Below are 21405 nucleotides of genomic sequence, written 5' to 3' on the forward strand. Positions count from 1 at the left end.
ATAAATCTCATTCCAGCAGCTTGCAGACTAGAATGCCCTTTGAGGAAGTTCCAGACTGTTTCCGGAAGTGGCTGCAACATATTACATCTGTCATCCTATAGCTATCCTAGAGGGTGAGAAGGGGTATCTCATTGTGGTCCTGCTAGTTTTGACATGTGGTATTTATTCAATTTCTTCTTTGGCCTTCTGATTATTTAGAAGTTTCCTTCTTTGCACATAGGAATTACCTGCTTTGTAATTGTTATTGATTATTAAAAAAACTGTGTTGTGATTAAAGAATGTTCTTTATATAATTTTGATCCTTTAAAATTTGCTTTATTGATCGGTATATGATCTATTTTGTCAACATTCACTGTATGCTTGAATGTATACCTGCAGTTTTGGAGTTGTGTTCTATGTATGTCAATTAGATCAAGTTAGCTAATCATGTTATTTATGTCTTCTCTTTCTTAGTGATGTTTTTTGCCTGTCTTTTCTATAGATTATGAGAGAAGTGGGTTAAAATCTCCCTCCATGATTGTGGAATTGTCTGTTTCTCTTTATAGTCCTATCAATTTTCACTTTATAAAATATGATGCCATGTTACAGATACTTACAAATTAAAAATTGTTGTATCTTCTTGGAGAATTGAATCTTTGTAGCATTATGAGGTGGCTATTTGTTTCTGTTATAATTTCGTTTGCCATTTTGTCTTATGTTACTGTAGTTACACCAGCTTCCCTTTGCTTGCACAGTGTGTATTTTTCCATTTTTTATTGCCAACTTTCCTGCTTCCTTATTATTTTACATATCTATCTTTAAACAGTCTAAAAGTGTTTTTATACATCTGGAAACTGAACTGTTAAGTCAATTTACATTTTATACAATTACTGATAAATTTAGATTTAAATCTCCCACCTTACTATGCACTTTTTCTTTCTTTTGTGTTCTTTATTTTCTTCTTTTAGGTTGCTTTACTCAATTACAATTTTTTTGCATCAAAATACTCGGCACCTTAGCAATATGGAATAAAATCTTCTTAACAATCTCCTTTGAAATCCATACATAAAATTGATTTTCAAACTTTTATTCACTACCACTGTGTATTTTTACAAATTAAGAAATTATGATTTTTATCATTCCATGTTTGCCTCCATCAGTTTGAAAGTTAACTTTTTCCTATTCATTTAGTGGTTTCTCTAGAAGAATTCTGTCCAACAGAAATTTCTGCAATGTTGCAAATGTTCTCTATTTATGCTGTCCAATAGCCTTGTGTTAGGGTTCTCTAGAGAAACAGAACCAACAAGAGAAATCTGTTAATAGGAGATTTCTAAAGATGTCTCAAGCAACTATGGGGATGGAAGAGTCCAAAAATCCATAGGGCAGGTTGTGAAGCTGGCTGCTGTGATGAAGAGTCTTGACAAACTCCACAGGAGAGGCTCACTGGCTGAAGAAACTGCAAAAGAATCTCTCTTCTTCTTTAAAAGCCTTCAACTGATTGAATTATCTTGTTGTGGGAGACATGCCTTGATGGATTACAGATGTAATCAGCCTGAGATGCAATCAACTGACTGATGATTTAATACACCAGTCGTCTGGTTTATCAACCAGCCACAAAATATCCTTGCAGCAATGGTGAGGCCAGTGCTTTCCTGACCAGACAACTGGGCATAATTACTTTGTCAAGTTGAAACCAGAACCAAACCATCACAAGATCCATGTAGATTATGTATATTTGAAATGTGTCCAGTGCAACTGACAACTAAATTTTTGTTGTATTTAAATATTTAATTGAATTTAACAAATAATTATTGAGTGCCTATTAAGTGCTAATAATTATTCCAGGTTCTTAGAACACATCACAGAAAAAAGCAAAGATTCCTGCTCTCATGGAGCTTAAAGTCTAACATTTACTACTGCTTCACCTACACACGGTCTGTGACCCTGGAAAAATCACCACAACTCTCTATACCTCAGCGTCCTCAGCTACCCAATGAAGAATAAGCAGGCCCAGCCCAGATGTGGGTAGGTAACCTGCCTAGGGTACTGGAGATACCTAAGAGGACATCCACCCTTAACCTACCACAGTTAAGGGTGGAAGTTGGTGTTTAATAATAAAGTACGGGACGGAGTGGAGGGATGTAAGCCAGATTGTCTGGTGTGCTGTGGCAGTGTGGGGAGGGCCCAGAATGTGCCAGGACCTGGGTTGGCTGCACAAACTACTGCTGCTGTTGCTACTTCTTGATGGCTGCCTTGTAGCCTTCTCAGTAGCTCCCAGTGCTGTCTCCTTTGCCTTCATCTTGACTTCTATAGCTGTATTAACAAGTGTTCTGGAAGGGGCCTCACCTTTCAGCTCAGTCAAGATGTATTTAAAACACCTCATAGTCTTGGTCACATTGCTTTTGAACCAGGCCAGACCAAATTCCTACAGGGCAATGGAGATGCCAAAGAAGCTAGAGGATTCCTGGATTCCTGGCCAATTTCAGTCCAGCTGCTGTTATCAGAGCTCAGAGTGAACACATCCTTCCACCACTATCAGCCAGGCATGAGTGATGTTCCAGGTGAAGGTAGTGGAAGTCTGTGAGTCCACGATAGAGTCCTCCAGGATGTGCACCAAGTGAACAACATTGGTAGTAAACGGTCACTTAGCCCAGAGAGGCATCCTCTTGATCTGGTCAGGAGTTGCTGGGACAGGGCTTCTGGTCAGGAGTCACCTCCTCATCTATTGTCTTCCGTCAAAACAGATTTGCTATTGGGGTACCACTGCCAGAAGGCAGCAAACACTTGGTCTCAGGAACACTGGAGCCGCTCTGGTTTGGGAAATACTTCACCATTGTCGTGACCCAGGTGGGCTTAGAGCCTGCACAGCAATCGGTGCAGAGCCCTGGAGGTGGGAGCATGCAGAGGCCGGGCTGAGGCTCGGCACTCATCTGCCAGTCACTGCACACCTGCCCCACCTCCTGCAACCATGAGGAGCTGTCAGGCCATCTAATTGTATTTAATTTTACTTATTTTCAATTTAAATACCCACATGGTGGTTACCATATTGGATGGTGTAGCTCTAGAAATTGCCAAACATGTCCCTTCCTTGTCAAAGTCTGATATCGCCATTGTTATTGCCCTCCTCTCAGATAATGCCTTAAAACACTTCTAAGTGTTTTTTCTCTCTTGATATATATGCTACAGTTATTATTTTAAAATTATCTAAGTTTCAAATTCCAAAAGACATTATTATTAGTGTCTTACACTCTCTCCCTCTTGTTTAACCTACTCTGCAACAACACTGGTCTTTCTTATGTTCCTCAAATAACATTTGCACTTCAGCCCCTTTACACTTGCTGTTCCCTCTGCCTAGAATGCTTTCCCACCAGATAGTTATATAGTTGTTCCTTCTCATCATTTAGGTTCCAGTTAGATGAATATTCTTAATGAGGACTTCTCTTAATTCTTATTGCAGAGTTTGTTGACTGTCTACTCAAGAGCCATATCATGTCCATTCTTAAAATCTTTTTTCAATTCATTATCATGCCTCCTCCAAGATTTGAAGCATGAGCATGTCATATTCTTCTGGGTAAAGGCAATGTGGAAGGAGGAATTCTTGGGAAATTTCATACCACCAGGAAGAGATGGTCTCTTCTTCAGTGGACATGTTATGCATGGATGTAATGCTTGGCACTGAAGCAGCTATCTTGAGACTTTGAGACTATGTCCTCAGACTAGCCTGAGGACAAGGCTAAGGATAATAGAACAGGAAGACAGAGAACACCTGGTTCTAATACCTATGTAGTGTTTACTCTACACCAGGCACAGTTTGAAGCACTTTACAAATATCACAAATATTGACTCATTTAATCCTTATAACTACCTCTGTGATAGGTACTTTTATTATCCCCACCTTACAAAGAAGGAAGCCCAGGCACAAAGAAGTTAAATAGCTTCCTCATGGTCATATAATAAGAGTTAGATCTGGGAATCAAACCCAGGCCTTCTGACTCCAGAATCAGGGGCCATAACAATTCTGTTACCTTTCTGTGCTTTTTACTTATTGATTTACTTGTTTTGTGCAGGGCTTCTGTGGAATATACATTTTTGAATGTAGGAGTCCTGTCTGTCTTGCTCATTGGTATGGACCTAGACACTCAGTAGGCATCAATATTTGTTGGATGCATAAATAAACAAAAAAATTAATGAAGGAATGGCTCAGGTTCTTTGAGAACAGGGCACTTTTTTGTTTGCTTCCATAGCTCTGGGTCTGGAATATCACTGAGCCTCAGTCAGGTGTGTGTTGAGTTGGGTGCCTGTGGAGTGAGCCCATCTCTGGATTTCTGCTGAAACACCCCATCCCTGGGACCCCATGGGGAGACCTGTGCAGAGGTCTTAGGAACTTCAAGAGCATGGTTCTTCGTTGGCCCTCTTGTTGCTGGGTGCTCCTGCTGCTGGCTCTCACTCATCACTTCCCTGCAGAAAAAAGGGAGCTGACCCTCTTCCCCCTTGGCACTGCATGTGCTCATTTAAAGTTCTTGAGGCCAGGCCCAGTGGGCGGTAGAGCTGCCATCATTAATCACACAGCCTGCTGCTGCCTGCCCACACGGCTGGCTTTGAGGCATGGCCAGAGCTTCTGGTGGGAACTGCTCACTGCCCTAATTGGGCCCCTCTTGGGAGGCAGTAGGCCCGGCTTCTTGTCTTTACTCTGGCGGCTACTTCACCCTCTCAGGGAGGAAAGCATGCTTCCTGGTCCAGCCAGCTCAGCAGCCAGCCAGGGTAGAAGTTCATCCTTGTTCTACAGATGGAGAAACAGAAACCCTGCGGCAGACTGGGTCTCTGTCCAAGGCCACAACAAGGCCAAACAAGGTTGCCAGGAGTAACCACCAGAAAGCCAAGTGACAAAGTTCTGCTCTTCACTCTGCTGGCAACTGGAATGAGTTCCCACAGGAAAAAAACACCTCCCTTTGGCTCCCATGGCTGCCTGGACACTGCCAGCACCAGGCACAGGACAATGGTATTCATGAAGAGGTGTCCATGTGAGGAGCTGTCACACACCCCCAGAGGCGTGGCTAACCTACAAAAAAACAGATGACAGCCTGATCTACAGGAGTAAATGGCAGGTCCCCACTGATGCACAGTGGAGAAAGCTGGGTTGCCAGGATTGTGGGAACTTTCCTGCTCTGTGCCTTGATTTACTCTTCCTGTAAAATGGAAAGGGTTTTCAGAAGCCTGATGACGGGGACTTGGGAGACAGGCCCTGTCTCTGAGAGGCTTGCAACATGCCTTTCATCTGTAATACTCAGAGACTCTCAGGGCAGGGAATAGCTTAATTATCAGCCGCTCCTTGTCCTCTGTGGCTTAAATCATCACTAGAAAAATGTCCGAAGAACATGAGTGTAGCAGAGTTGGCCTTCCTTCAGCAAGGAAACTCTCACCGTGGCCCATCCTATTTTTTCTCTCTCTGACACCTTCTCCACTTTTTCATTTTTCTGTTGATCCTCCCTGCTTCCCTGGCCCTACTTCTACTCTCTGAGCACTCAGAATGAATCAGTAAGTCTCCTTATTTTCATTGATGGCCTTTTCAGGACCAAAAGACAACCAGAATGCTGTCTCTGAACCTTCTTTTCTCTTTCGGCCATTGGGATGAATGCTCTTCTTTCTAACCTGAGATGCTTTTGAGTCCTAATTCTGTCCTCCACTAACTACTCAGGCTGTGCTTTTGTAGAGTGTAACATTTGCATCCCCAACCAAGCTCTTCATAAATCATCTTCCTGTTCCAGAGTCTGGCCGTTTCACGTGTCATCACCTTCCTCTTTGGCTATCCTGGCGCTTTGGTGCAGTGTTAATGGTGCTAAAAGTGAGCTAATGATGGAGGAGAAGATGGGAAGTGAAAAGTGTGAACAGCACTTTGTAAACTGTGAAGGTCCTGCTCCTGCTGCTGTTTCCCAGTCCCCACCACAGTCTGCATGAAAGGATTACCCTGCAACAGACTAGTGTCTACAAACTGCACGTTTGAACATCAGAACATGTGGCCTTGCCTGCCCCTCACTAGCACTCTGGCTTCCTTCCCAAAACGTCATCACTTGCACCTCAGCTCTTCTTCTGGCTTGATGCACAGACTCGTCCCTGCCTTGGACTCTGTTCCCTCCTCTTGCCCAGAGACTTACAGTCTTCCTCTTGACCAGGTTCCCAGGACACACACAAACTCCCCTGCCTTGTCCCCAACTCCGAGAACACACACAGAGCATTCCGATTCCACCTTTTTATAACACTTTAGAATACCTGTCCATGTCTGTACCTGTCATCAGACTCCACGCTGTGCTCTTTGACAGATGGGAGAACTCATCTGATTGACTTAATTGCAGATAAGGTGACCTGGATAAGCACATCCTAATTATGTCACTGCTTTGCCCCAAACCACGGCCAGAAAACAAGACAGGGCCAGGATCTGCTAGTGGAATAGGAGGTGTTTCTCCACAAACACACATTTCTTTGAAGCCTCTTTATTTCATCTTTAAAATATACATGATTTTGCATTTTACTTCGTGGCTGTGTTTTAATTTTAAAACATTGACTTTTATATTGTTTACACATAAATGTGTAAGCATTTATGTTCAAATAAAGCTGATGCCTGGTTTGACCCATGGCTTCCCAAAGTCGTGTCTCTTTGGGGTACGTGCACCCCCATTTCAGGAGCTCCAGCCTACAGGGCAGACTTCACATTTCACAGTTCCTTGGGCAGCCCATTGTCAGCTGCTCTCTCCAGAGCCTCAGAATGCTGGCCCCAGGGCTGCTGCTGCTCCTTCCTGGGAGGAACAGTCTCCTTCCCCTTCTCCCAACCCAGTCCCGGTCATCTGCCTGTCGCCTACACTTCAAAGTGCAGCACAGAGTTTTGCCTGGCTTCTCTGGTGGGTTGGGCACACTGAGACCACACTGGTGCCATGGGCTTCTCACCTGTTATGGAGGTGTTTGTCTCCTCAAATGAGGACTAGGGAGCCACAGCACCTGCCTCTTCAACACCCTACCAGCCACGGCCAAGAGCTGGGACTCAGTCCGTGTCTCCTGAAGGCTGGAGGGGTAAGACCCTGTAACTACCCAAACCAAGTTCCCTCATCTCTCAAGGAACAATCTGGACCCTGAGGGGAGGAGGCAGACCCCTGGGCCAGGCTACACTGGGCTCTGAACTGGCCTACGACTTTCAGGACAGGATGGGTGCTCAGACGCTCCTGGGCCATTCAACTGCTGCCTAGAGCTCAGGGCCTAATCATTTCTTCATCAAGGGTCTGAGTAGTAATTACATTCAGCTGGGGGTTGCTTGGCCGCGGCACCAGCCCTTTGTAATGAGACTGGGCTGGCACCAGAGGGTGGAATGAGGGACACACTGGCAGGGAAATCAGAGCAGCCCTTCTGCCACCAACTCCGGCTTTCCGCTGGTGGCATGTAAGAGGATTAGGGCTCAAAATTCTGGACAAGGGGCTTTTATTCTCAGAGCTGTATTTTCATCGGCTTGCAAAGCCCCAGAGACAGGGAAACAAAAGGTGATGAAGGACCGCCAGATCCCTCCCCTCTAAGATCTGTCTTGGGGGAGCCCTGGGAGCTCCTGGCTCTACTTATATTGGGTGGCTGACATCCAGCCACATCCAGATCTGCCTGAGGTCAGAGCTCCAGGGCCCAGGAGGGACGTCCTCACCCTGCTGTGGAATCCTGAGCCATCCACAGGCTGGCACAGGGTATTTCCTGAGGCAGCAGTAGCTTGCAAGGGAATCCTGGAATCCTGGAATGTTAGGATGAAAGGAACCATCTGGCTCATCTGTTACAACTTCTGTGAGAATGAACAGATGGAGAAACTGAGGCCCAGAAAGAGGACATGATTTACCCAGAGTTACTCAGTGAGGGAGGTTCTGAGTCAGGACTGGAACCAGGAATGGGAAGCATAGAGACTGCCCAGCCTGCCCTGGGAATTGAGACTTGTCCTACAAAACTGGCTTATTTTCAGCATTGATTGGTTTTATCTGCTGTAAAATTTCGTATAAATGGAATCATACAGTGTATACTTTTTTGGATAAGGCTTCTTTCTCACAGCATAATGGTTTTGGGAGCTGAGTGTTTCAGTGGTTCCTTCCTTTTAATTGCTAAGTATATTCCACAGTTAATTCACCAGTTAGTGGACATTTGGTTTGCTTCCATTTTTTTGGCTATTACAAAGAAAGCAGTATGAACATTCATGTACAAGTCTTTTTGTGGACATATATTCTCATTTTTCTTGGGTAAATACACTAGTAATGGAATTGTTGACTTATAGGGTAGGTGTTTATTTAGTATCCTTAAGAAACCACCAAACCTTCATCTAAAGTGACTATATCATTTTTCATTTCCACCCAACAATGTTTAAGAATGGCTCACAATATCATCACATAGTTGTGTATTAATATCATCATGATCATTTTAAAAACATTTGCATCACTCCAGAAAAAAATAAGAAAAAGAAAAACCTATACATCCCATACCCCTTACCCTTACCCCCTCCCTCTCACTGACCACTAGTATAGCAATCTACCCAATTTCTTTTGACCCCTTTTCCACACCCCCCCAATATTTATTTATTCTTTGTCCTTTTTTTACTCACCTGTCCATACCCTGGATAAAGGGAGCATCAGCTACAAAGTTTTCACAGTCACACGGTCACATTGTAAAAGCTATATAGTTCATACAATTGTCTTCAAGAATGTAGGCTACTGCAATACACTGACTTAGTTTTAAAATGATCACTTACCTGAGGCTGGGGCAAGTATGGGAGAAGGAGGGGACAGTTTAGGTAGCTACTTTACTGATAAAAGCAGGAGAAGCTGGAGGTTCAGAGTGGGCTGTTGGTTGTGGAACACGTGGGAAGTAGATCCTGCACCTATTTTGAAGGTTGAGACCGTAGGTTTTGCTGATGGATCTAATGTGAAGATGAAAAGAGAGTCAAGGATGACTTGGCTGCCACACTGGAGGGATATTGCTGGGAAAGACTGTGGGAGAAGAAGGTTAGGGAGATGACATTCAAGTACATAATTCAGTACATTCACCATGTTTTGTTACCATCACCACAATCCATTACCAAAATTTTTCCATCACCTGAAACAGAAACTGAGTACCAATTAAGCCTTAACTCCCCATTCTCTATCCCCACCCCATTCTAGATTCTGATTCTATGACTTTGCTTATCCTAATTATTTCAAATAAGTGATATCGTAAAATATTTGTCCTTTTACATCTGGCATATTTCATGCGACAAGTTGTCTTCAAAGTTCATCCATGTTGTCACATGTATCAGAACTTTATTCCTTTTTACAGCGGAACAATATTTCATTGTATATATTTACTACGTTTTATTTATTCACTCATCAGATGATGGACACTTGGGTTACTTCTATCTTTTGTCAATTGTGAATGATGCCACTATGAACATTGATGTGCCCACTATGAACATTGATGTGCCCACTATGAACATTGATGTGCCCACTATGAACATTGATGTGCCCACTACGAACATTGATGTGCCCACTATGAACATTGATGTGCCCACTATGAACATTGATGTGCCCACTATGAACATTGATGTGCCCACTATGAACATTGATGTGCCCACTACGAACATTGATGTGCCCACTATGAACATTGATGTGCCCACTATGAACATTGATGTGCCCACTATGAACATTTAGAGTCCCAGCTTTCAATATTAGTAATCAAGACCCACCCAAATGGGTGTAGACACATCTCTACCTAATCCATCTTAACAACCACTTTCGATTGAGTCACATCTCTAGGGAGATGATTTAATTACAGTTTCAAACATGCATACTTAAATACAGTTTCAAACATACTTGACTAGGGATTAGAAGAAACAGCTGCCTTTACAAAATGGGATTAGGATTAAAACACGGCTTTTCTAGGGTACATACATCCTTTCAAACCAGCACATTCCACCTTTGGACCCTAAAAAAGATGTTTTCCCGTATACAAAATATATTAATTCCATCACAATATCAGAAACCCTTAAACCATTTCAGTAGCAATACAAATGAAATACAAAATTAGAAACACAAACTCCTATCAAAGTTAGTTACAGGCATGGTCTGTTCTAAGGCAAAATTATCCTCCTGCTCTGGATCTGTGAAACTCAGAGCAAGTTATTTGCTGCCAATATACAAAGGAGGAACAGTCATAGGATACATATTCCCGTTTACACAGGGAGGCAGGAACAAAGGGGTCACTAGAGCCACACAATTTCGAAAACCTGCAGGGCAAAGTCCATTAGATTTCAAAGTCTGAGAGTCATTTATCTTCGGGGCTTTAAAAAGTGGCAGTCCCACCCTTTCCAAGGGCCTGTGCAGAGGCCTGTCTCTCTCCAAACGCCACCTTGGGGGACACTGGGGAGACCACCTTTTTCTTGGCTCCACCCTCTCCAATGATTGGGACTGCACCTGGGCCCTCTGTCATCTCTAGGGCACACGCTTAACCCCTCCATGTGGTAGCAGCCAAGCTCTCCCCAAACCCCAAGGAATGTGCTTCACCCTCTCCAAGACCTTTGGTGGCTTGACTCTTCCACTGCAACGAGATGGAAGGCCCATCCTCTGCCTTCGGGGCAAACTCACCTTCTCCACTTGCTTGGGTGGGTCTGCTCTCTGTGCCTAAGGCTCCTTGACTTCAGACCTCAGCCTCCATGGTTTTGCCTCTGAAGTTATTTTTCCTCCTATGTATCCCTTCTCTGTTCCTCTCAGTCCCAACTGGCAGTGGTTCTTTTTAAACAGATCCAGAAACACTCCCACTGGTTTTCTGTGAAGTAGCCTTTGATCATACCCATCAGATATAAGAAGTTTCCACAAATCCTTCCTGGATAACTCCATGTCCAATCTTGGCTTTCTCTGAAATGGCTTACTGGCTCCACATTTGGCCAAATCCTCAAGTGGGTCACTACCCTCTGGGGTCTCCCTTCCTGGAATCCCAGAATTTTCCAGTACATCAATTTCTGGTTTCTTGGTACCCAAGAGTTCAGTTCTCAGTTTATCTCTTTCTTGTTGCATTTCACTATAAGCTATGAGGAAAAACCAGTCTGCACTTCCCACATTTAATTTGGAAATCTCTTCTGCTAAATATCCAAGTTCATGGCTTTTAAAATCTGCTTTCCAGACAAAACCATTAGTCAATTTTGCCAGATTATCTGCCATTTTAAAACAATGATCACCTTCCTTCCAGTTTGCAATAACGCATGCCTCATTTCTGTCTAGAGCTTTGTCACAGTTAACTTTGGAGTCCACATTTCTACCAACAGTCTCTTCAAAACATTCCCAGCCTTGTCTATCAAGCTCCTCACAACTCCTCCAAAATCTTACCCTTATCCATTTAAAAAGCCATTCCAGCACATTTGGTATTTATAAACCACAGCAGCACCCCACTCCTGGTACCAAAATCTGTTCTAGTTTGCTAGTTGCCAGAATGCAATATACCAGAAACAATGACTTTTTAAAAGGAGAATTTAATAACTTGCAAGTTAACAGTTTTTAGGACTTGGAAACATCCCAATTAAAGCAAGTCTATAGAAATGTCCAATCTAAGGCCTCCAGGGAAAGATATCTTGATTTAAGAAGGCTGATGAAGTTCAGGGTTTCTCTCTCATGTGGAAAGGCACATGGCAAACATGGTCAGGATTTCTCTCTTGGCTGGAAAGTCACATGGTGAACACAGCGTCATCTGCTAGCTTCCTCTCCAGCTCCCTGGGAAATGTCTTGCTTTTTTATTTCCAAAAGTCACTGGCTGATGGGCTCTCTGCTTCTTGTGGCTATGTCATTCTGCTCTGCTCTCTCTGAATCTCTCTTTCTCCAAAATTTTTCCTCTTTTATAGAATTCCATTAAACTAATCAAAACCCACCCAAATGGGTGGAGACATGTCTCCACCTAATCCATCTTAACAGCACTTTTGATTGAGTCACATCTCCAGGAAGGTGATCTAATTACAGTTTCGAACACACCGTTCTGAATATGGATTAAAAGAAATGGCTGCCTTTACAAAATGGGATTAGGATTAAAACATAGCTTCTCTAGGGAACATATATCTTTTCAAACTGGCACAGTTGTTTAAGAGTATTCTGTTTAATTTCCACATATTTGTGAGTTTTCTAATTCTCCCTCTGTTATTGATTTTTAGTTTTCCATTGTGGTTGGAAAAGATACATTGTATGATTTCAATATTTTTAATCTTTTTGACAACTTGTTTTGTAACCTAACATATAATCTATCCTTGAGAATGATCCGTGTGCACTTGAGAAGAATGTACATTCTGTTTTTGTTGGTTGAAGTGTTCTATATATGTCTGTTAAAGTCTAGGTGTTTTAGGATATCATTGTTTTCCTTATTGATCTTCTGACTAGATGTTCTATCCATTATTGAAAGTGGCATATTAATGTCTCCTACTACTAATGTAAAATCATCAATTTCTCCTTTCAAATCTGTCAGAATTTGCTTCATATACTTTGGAGCTCTGCTATTAGGTGCACATATACTGATAATTGTTATGTATTCTTGTTGAAATGTCCTTTTATCAGTATATAATTACTGTCTTTGCCTTTTGTAACTTTTTTTACTTAAAGTCTATTTTATATGATATTAGTATAGCTATCCCAGTTCTCTTTTTTTTACTACCTGTATAATACTTTTTTCCATCCTTTCAACCCACTTGTGTCTTTGAATTCAAAGTAAGTCTCTTGCAGATAGCATATAGTCAGGTTATATTATTTTCATCCATTCTGCCAATCTCTGCCTTTTGACTGGAGTATTTAGCCTATTAACATTTGAAGTCATAACGGATAATGCAAAATTTTCCTCTGCCATTCTTCTGTTAATGCCTACTTTTATATTTATTTGATTTTTTTGTGTTGTACCATATTGAATGTCTTCTTTTTTAACTGGATATATTTTTCATCTATTTTCTTTGAGGTTACCATGGGGTTAAAATTTAACATCCTAAATATGTCCTTTAATTCTTTGCCCATATTTTCCTTCCACTCTTTGAGCATATTTAAGACCTTTTTTTAAGTCTTTTGTATGCCCCAGGTCTGGTCTTCCTCATTGATCATTGCTACTACTTTCATCTTCTTTACTTACTGTTTCTTTGTATGTTTCTTAAATCTTTTGTTGAAACCTGAACATTTTGATCTTTTAATGTGTTACCACTAGAATTTACACTCTGAGGTGTCTGTCCCTTAAGCTTGGATCTAGCTAGTTATATGACTTCCTTGAATTCCAGGAGCTAACAAAAAAGGGGGACAAAAAATACCTTTTCCAATCTTTGCAGATTGACCTGTGTAAGTGCTGTCCTTCACGGCTTATCTGCACAATGAGACTGGAGATGAGCTCCAGGCCAAAGCATAGGGGCCTTTTGTGTGAACATGTGCATTTATCTCCAGAAATTCCCCTGATTAAATGGATACAAATGACATCTCTTCCCCAGGAATCCATTTCATCATGGTCCTAGGCATGGTTCTGTGTGCCCTACAGCCAGCAATCCCTTGCCACAGGCAGTTTGACTTTGTTCTCCCACAACATTCTCTAGGAGAGCTCAGCGAACTGCCTTCTACATATAGGGTAAATTCTGGAACAGCGAGTCCTTCAGACTACCACCAGTCAGGCTGGGACAGAAATACATGCTCCCATTATCTACATGAGGGTTACTCTGCTCCTTCCAGAACTGGGACCAAGGGTCTTCACAGAGAGCATGGGCCAGCTATGTACCAAACCAGTGGGGGTGGGGGTAGGGGAGGGGCCTTAGGACATCATTAGACCCTACCACTTTTTTCTTTCTTTCTTTCTTTTTTTTTTTTTTGCATAGGCAGGTACCAGGAATCAAACCCAGGTCTCTGCCTGATGAGCCACCATGGCCCACCACTAGACCCTACCACTTTTAAGTGACATTTTTCTTGGCTTGGTGTTCTTCCCATTACTGCAATCCTTTAACTACTTTCTGGGGTTTTAAAAAAGATGTTCTGGAAGGTCTACTGGTTGTTCAAAGCTTCTTTGGGGAAATTTAGCCCTGAAGCATCTCATTCCACCATCTTGATTGGGGCAGGACCTATTTCACTATCATTTTTGAAAGGTACCTTTGCTTGATAATACTTTTCTTTTTAATGTTTTTAAATTGATTTTGGATAAAATGTCCTTGGTTAATTTTTTCTTGGAGTACTTTTGTGCCAGGTTAAATCCAGAAAGCCATGTCCTTTAATCCTCATTCAATACTGCTAGGTGGGAGCATTTTAATTGTTCCCGTGGAGATATGACCCACCCAATTGTGGGTGATAACTTTTGATCAGATAGCTTCCACAGAGTTGTGACTCCATCCATTAATCCTTTAAAAGGGGAAATATTTTGGAGAGAGTCCGTTTTCAGAGCCACAAGAAAGCCACAGCAGAATGCTGCAGAACCACAGAGCAGAGAGTCCATCAGCCAGTGACTTTTGGAGATGAAGAAGGAAAATGCCTCCTGGGGAACTTCATGAAACAGGAAACCAAAAGAGAAAGCTATCAGATGATGCCATGTTCATCACCTGCCTTTCCAGATGAGAGAGAAAACCTGACAGTGTTCACCATGTGCCTTCTCACTGAAGAGAGAAACTCTGAACCTCATCAGCCTTCTTGAATGAAGGTATCTTTCCCTGGATGCCTTAGATTGGATATTTCTATAGACTTGTTTTAATTGGGACATTTTCTTGGCCTTAAAAGAATAAATTCGCAACTTATTAAACTCCCCTTTTTAAAAGCCGTTCCGTTTCTGGTATATGACATTCTAGTAGCTAGCAAGCTATAACAACTGTGAATATGTCATCACACAGCATTCTGGCATTCATTGTTTCTAATGATACCATCTGGTAATATCATTGGTGTTCCTTTGTAAGAAACAAGTCATTTTTCTCTTGCTGCTTTCAAGATTTTCCTTTTGTCTTTAGCTTTCAGCATTTTTACTTTAATGTTTTTGGAGCTCTTTGTATTTATCCTATGTGGGGTTCAGTGAACTTTCTGGATATGTAGATAAATGTTTTTAATAAATTCGGGAAGTTCCCAGCTATTATTTCTTTGAATATTTGTTTTCTGTTCCTTTTTCTTTCTTCTATCCTTCTAGCACTCTCATTATGTGTATACTTGTGTGTTAACGGTGTCCCATATTTCTTTGATGCTCTTTTCATTTTTCTTCAATCCATTTTCTCTCCTTTCTTCAGCCCACATAATCTCTATCCATCTATCTTCATGTTCATTAATTCTACCAGTTAAAATAACTGTTGAGTTCCTCTAGTGATTTTTTCATTACATTTGTTGTACTTTTAAACTCCAGAGCTTCTATTTGTTTTATTTTATATTTTTATCTCTTGATTGATATTTTATATTTGAAGATACATTGTCATCATACCTTCCTTTATTTCTTTAATCATGGTTTGCTTTAGTTCTTTGAGTATCTCTATAATGGCTACTTTGAAGTATTTATTAAAGCCACCATTTGGTTACTCTCAGAGGCAGTTTCTGTTACCTGCTTTTTTTCAAGTGTATGCATCAGTCTTTACTGTTTCTTTGTATGTCTCATAATTTATTTTTGGAATCTGAATATTTTGGATAATTAATTGTAACATCTCTGAGTACTTGTAGTTTAAAGCTGAATGGACCCCAGAAAAGATCATATTCTTAAAGCTAAATCATTCCTGTGGGTATAGACCTATTGTGGGTGGGACCTTTTGATTAGGTTATTTCAATGCCAGTTGGGTCTTAATCCTCTTACTGGAGTCTTTTATAAGAGAATAAAACACAGAGAGAAAAGCCAGAGAAGCTGAGAGAGAAGGACACATACAGAAGCTGAGAAAGAAAGCTACAGATGGAGAAGCCAGAAGCAACAGAACCCAGGAGACAAAATCCAGCCATTTGACTTGCCATGTGACAGAGGAGTCCCAGATCATGGTAGCCAGTCTTTGGGGAGAATGGATCACCTATTAATGCCTTGATTCAGACATTTTCACAGCCTTAGAACTGTAAGTTTGTAAATTAATAAATTCCCATCGTTAAAAGCCAGCCCATTTCCAGTATATTACATTTTGGCAACTTTCGCAAACTAAAATAAGACTGGTCTCTCCCATGTGGAAATTGCTTTTGTTGTTTGTTTGTGTATTTACTTAGTGACTGGCTATATTATTTTAGTGAATTCTACACCCTCTGCAGTGTGAAACCTCTGATGTTTTTCCTCAGATGGCACAGTCTTGGGTGTGCGCACAGTCACTTTGGTGTGACAGCAGTTTTGGCCAATCTCTTTTATTATTATATCGTTCCCTGATCATACCCAGCTGGTAAACTCCATTAATTGCTGGATGATTTCTCTACCATTTTCAACAATGCTCTGGGGCATAAACTGCTCCACAGGCTGATCCAATTAAATCCAGGCTACTTTGAAAGTATAGTTTTTGAGGTCAGTGTTTGATAGTTGTTCTGATCCCAGGAGAGTTCCTTTTAACTCCTCTATGCCAGTTTGAAGGGATGTATGTATCCTAGACAAACAATGTTTTAATTCTAATCCCATTTTGTAAAGGCAGCCATTTCTTCTAATCCCTATTCAGTGCTGTATGTTTGAAACTTTAATTAGATCACCTCCCTGGAGATGTGACTCAATCAAGAGTGGCTATTAAACTGGATTAGGGGGAGATATGAATCTACCCATTCCAGTTGGGTCTTGATTACTTTACTGGAATGCGATAAAGGAGGAAACATTTTGGAGAATGAGAGAGATTCAGAGAGAGCAGAGCAGAATGACACAGCCATGAGAAGCAGAGAGTCCATCAGCCATCAACATTTTTTTTTGTATATTCATCATCATGATCATTTCTTAGAACATTTGTATCAATTCATAAAAAAGAAATAAAAAGAATAACATATCCCTTACCCCTCCCTTTCATTGATCACTAGCATTTCAATCTACTAAATTTATTTTAACATTTGTTTCCCCGATTATTTATTTATTTTTAACCCATATTTTTTACTCATCTGTCGATACAGTAGATAAAAGGAGTATCAGACACCAGTCACATTATTATACAGTCACATTGTGAAAGCTATATCATTTTACAATCATCTTCAAGAAACGTGGCTACTGGAATACAACTCTACATTTTCAGGCAGTTCCCTCCACCCTCTCCATTACATCTTGAATAACAAGGTGATATCTATTTAATGCGTAAGAATAACCTCCAGGATAACCTCTCGACTCTATTTGGAATCTCTGAGCCATTGACACTTTATTTTGTCTCATTTCACTCTTCCCCATTTTGGTCGAGAAGAATTTCTCAATCCCTTGATGCTGAGTCCCAGTTCATTCTAGGATTTCTGTCCCATGTTGCCAGGAAGGTTCACACACCTGGGAGTCATGTCCCATGTAGAGAGGGCAGTGAGTTTGCTTGTCGTGTTGGCTGAGAAAGAGAGGCCACATCTGAGCAACAAAAGAGATTCTCTTGGGGGTGGCTCTTAGGCCTAATTTTAAGTAGTCTTAGCCTATCCTTTGCGGGGTTAAGTTTCATATGATCAAACCCCAAGATTCCAGCCATCAACTTTTTTTAAAAAAAACTTTTTTTATTAATTAAAAAAATTAACAAACAAAACATTTAGAAATCATTTCATTCTACATATATAATCAGTAATTCTTAATATCATCACAAGGTTGCATATTCATCATTTCTTAGTACATTTGCATCAATTTAGAAAAAGAAATAAAAAGACAACAGAAAAAGAAATAAAATAATAGAGAAAAAAACCCTATACGTACCATACCCCTTACCCCTCACTTTCATTTACCACTATTTCAAACTGAATTTATTTTAACATTTGTTCCCCCTATTATTTATTTTTATTTCATATATTCTATTCTTCTCTTGATATAGTTGCTAAAAGGAGCATCAGACATAAGGTTTTCACATTCACAGAGTCTCATTGTGAAAGCTATAACATTGTTCAATCATCATCAAGAAACAAGGCTACTAGAACACAGCACTACATTTTCAGGCAATTCCCTCCAGCCTCTCCACTACATCTTGAATAACAAGGTGATATCTACTTAATGTGTAAGAATAATCTCCAGGATAACCTCTCGACTCTGTTTGGAATCTCTCAGCCATTGACACTTTGTCTCATTTTACTCTTCCCCCTTTTGGTCGAGAAGGTTCTCTCAGTCTCTTGATGTTAATTCTCAGCTCATTCTAGGGTTTTTCTCAGTCCTTTGATGCTGAGTCTCAGCTCATTCCAGGATCTTTGTCTCACGTTGCCAGGAAGGTCCACACCCCTGGGAGTCATGTCCCATGCAGAGAGGGCTCATCATATTGGCTGGAGAGAGAGGCCACATCTGAGCAACAAAAGAGGCTGTCTTGGGGGTGACTCTTAGGCCTAAATTTTAAGTAGACTTGACCTATCTTTTGTGGGGTTAAGTTTCATGTGAACAAACCCCAAGACTGGGGGCTCTGCCTATAGCTTTGGTTGTCCACACTGCTTGTGAGAATACCAAGAATTCAACTTGGGGAAGTTGAATTTCTCCCCACTCTCACCATTCCCCGAAGGGAGCTTGCAAATACTTTTCCAGTCACTGATCAAATCATTCTGGGATTCATTGGGGGATCACTCTGGACAAACCAACAAAATCTCATGTGCTACCTGAGATTCCAAGTACTTATGACATTCAATCAAACTATCTACATGAATTATATTAGGAAATGCTCTAGTCAAAATCTAAATTTTGTAACAAATAAACATATTTTGCTTTAGTCTCACACATAAGGTGATATTTTAAAGTATTAATTATCATCTATTTTCAGCACCCTGCAATAATGACATTCCTTTGTTCTTCCTCATGCAAAAACATTTTTAAACTTTGTACATTGTACATTTCACTATTATTATGCACTCTAGGCATTCCCAGATTATACCATCTCGATCTTTAAAATCTATATTTCTTTCTGATTTCATTTATGTCCCCAGCCCTCCTCCCTCTATCATTCTCACCTGCAGCTTTATTCAGTGTTTTAACATAATTACATTACAGTTAGGTAGTATTGTGTTGTCCATTTCTGAGTTTTTGTATCCAGTCCTGTTGCACAGTCCATATCCCTTCAGCTCCAGTTACCCACTATCTTACCCTATTTCTATCTCCTGATGGTCTCTGTTACCAATGGCATATTCCAAGTTTATTCATTAATGTCGGTTCATATCAGTGAGACCATACAGTATTTGTCCTTTAGTTTTTGGCTAGTCTCACTCAGCATAATGTTCTCTAGGTCCATCCATGTTGTTACATACTTCATAAGTTTATTCTGTCTTAGAGTTGCATGATATTCCATCGCATGTATATACCACAGTTTGTTTAGCCACTCGTCTGTTGATGGACATTTTGGCTCTTTCCATCTTGCAATTGTAAATAATGCTGCTATAAACATTGGTGTGCAAATGTCCGTTTGTGTCTTTGCCCTTAAGTCCTCTGAGTAGATACCTAGCAATGGTATTGCTGGGTCATATGGCAATTCTATATTCAGCTTTTTGAGGAACTGCCAAACTGCCTTCCACAGTGGTTGCACCATTTGACATTCCCACCAACAGTGGATAAGTGTGCCTCTTTCTCCACATCCTCTCTAGCACTTGTCATTTTCTGTTTTGTTGATAATGGCCATTCTGGTGGGTGTGAGATGATATCTCATTGTGGTTTTGATTTGCATTTCTCTAATGGCCAGGGACATTGAGCATCTCTTCATCTGCCTTTGGCCATTTGTATTTCCTCTTCTGAGAAGTGTCTGTTCAAGTCTTTTTCCCATGTTGTAATTGGATTGGCTGTCTTTTTGTTGTTGAGTTGAACAATCTCTTTATAAATTCTGGATACTAGACCTTTATCTGATATGTCATTTCCAAATATTCTCTCCCATTGTGTAGGCTGTTTTTTTACTTTCTTGATGAAGTTCTTTGATGCACAAAAGTGTTTAATTTTGAGGAGCTCCCATTTATTTATTTATTTATTTCTTCAGTGCTCTTGCTTTAGGTGTAAGGTCCATAAAACCGCCTCCAATTATAAGATTCATAAGATATCTCCCTACATTTTCCTCTAACTGTTTTATGGTCTTAGACCTAATGTTTAGATCTTTGATCCATTTTGAGTTAACTTTTGTATAGGGTGTGAGACACGGGTCCTCTTTCATTCTTTTGCATATGGATATCCAGTTCTCTAGGCACCATTTATTGAAGAGACTGTTCTGTCCCAGATGTGTGGGCTTGACTGCCTTATCAAAGATCAAATGTCCATATCTGAGCACTCTATTTGATCCCATTTATCAATATATCTATCTCTATGCCAGTACCATGCTGTTTTGACCACTGTGGCTTCATAATATGCCTTAAAGTCCGGCAGCGTGAGACCCCCAGCTTTGTTTTTTTTCCTCAAGATACTTTTAGCAATTCGGGGCACCCTGCCCTTCCAGATAAATTTGCTTATTGGTTTTTCTATTTCTGAAAAGTAAGTTGTTGGGATTTTGATTGGTATTGCGTTTAATCTGTAAATCAATTTAGGTAGGATTGACATCTTAATTATATTTAGTCTTCCAATCCATGAACATGGTATGCCCTTCCGTCTATTTAGGTCTTCTGTGATTTCTTTTAACATTTTCTTGTAGTTTTCTTTGTATAGATCTTTTGTCGCTTTAGTTAAATTTATTCCTAAGTATTTTATTCTTTTAGTTGCAATTGTAAATGGAATTCGTTTCTTGATTTCCCCCTCAGATTGTTCATTGCTAGTGTGTAGAAACACTGCAGATTTTTGAATGTTGATCTTGTAACCTGCGACTTTGCTGTACTCGTTTATTAGCTCTAGTAGTTTTGCTGTGGATTTTTCATGGTTTTCAACGTATAGTATCATATCATCTGCAAACAGTGATAGTTTTACTTCTTCCTTTCCAATTTTGATGCCTTGTATTTCTTTTTCTTTTCTAATTGTTCTGTCTAGAACTTCCAGCATGATGTTGAATAACAGTGGTGATAGTGGACATCCTTGTCTTGTTCCTGATCTTGGGGGAAAGTTTTCAATTTTTCCCCATTGAGGATGATATTAGCTGTGGGTTTTTCATATATTCCCTCTATCATTTTAAGGAAGTTCCCTTGTATTCCTATCCTTTGAAGTGTTTTCAACAGGAAAGGATGTTGAATCTTACAAATGCCTTCTCTGCATCAATTGAGATGATCATGTGAATTTTCTGCTTTGACTTGTTGATATGGTGTATTACATTAATTGATTTTCTTATGTTGAACCATCCTTGCATACCTGGGATGAATCCTACTTGGTCATGATGTATAATTCTTTTAATGTGTTGCTGGATTCGATTTGCTAGAATTTTGTTGAGGATTTTTGCATCTA

General features: G+C 40.5%; 1 pseudogene; it reads right to left on the bottom strand.

The window, feature by feature from the left end:
* Window positions 1–2087: 2087 nt before the first annotated feature.
* On the bottom strand, window positions 2088–2813 carry LOC143656793 (PRELI domain-containing protein 1, mitochondrial pseudogene; annotated as a pseudogene).
* Window positions 2814–21405: the final 18592 nt, after the last annotated feature.

Source organism: Tamandua tetradactyla, chromosome 15, assembly GCF_023851605.1.
Source record: "Tamandua tetradactyla isolate mTamTet1 chromosome 15, mTamTet1.pri, whole genome shotgun sequence".
Lineage (NCBI taxonomy): Eukaryota > Metazoa > Chordata > Mammalia > Pilosa > Myrmecophagidae > Tamandua > Tamandua tetradactyla.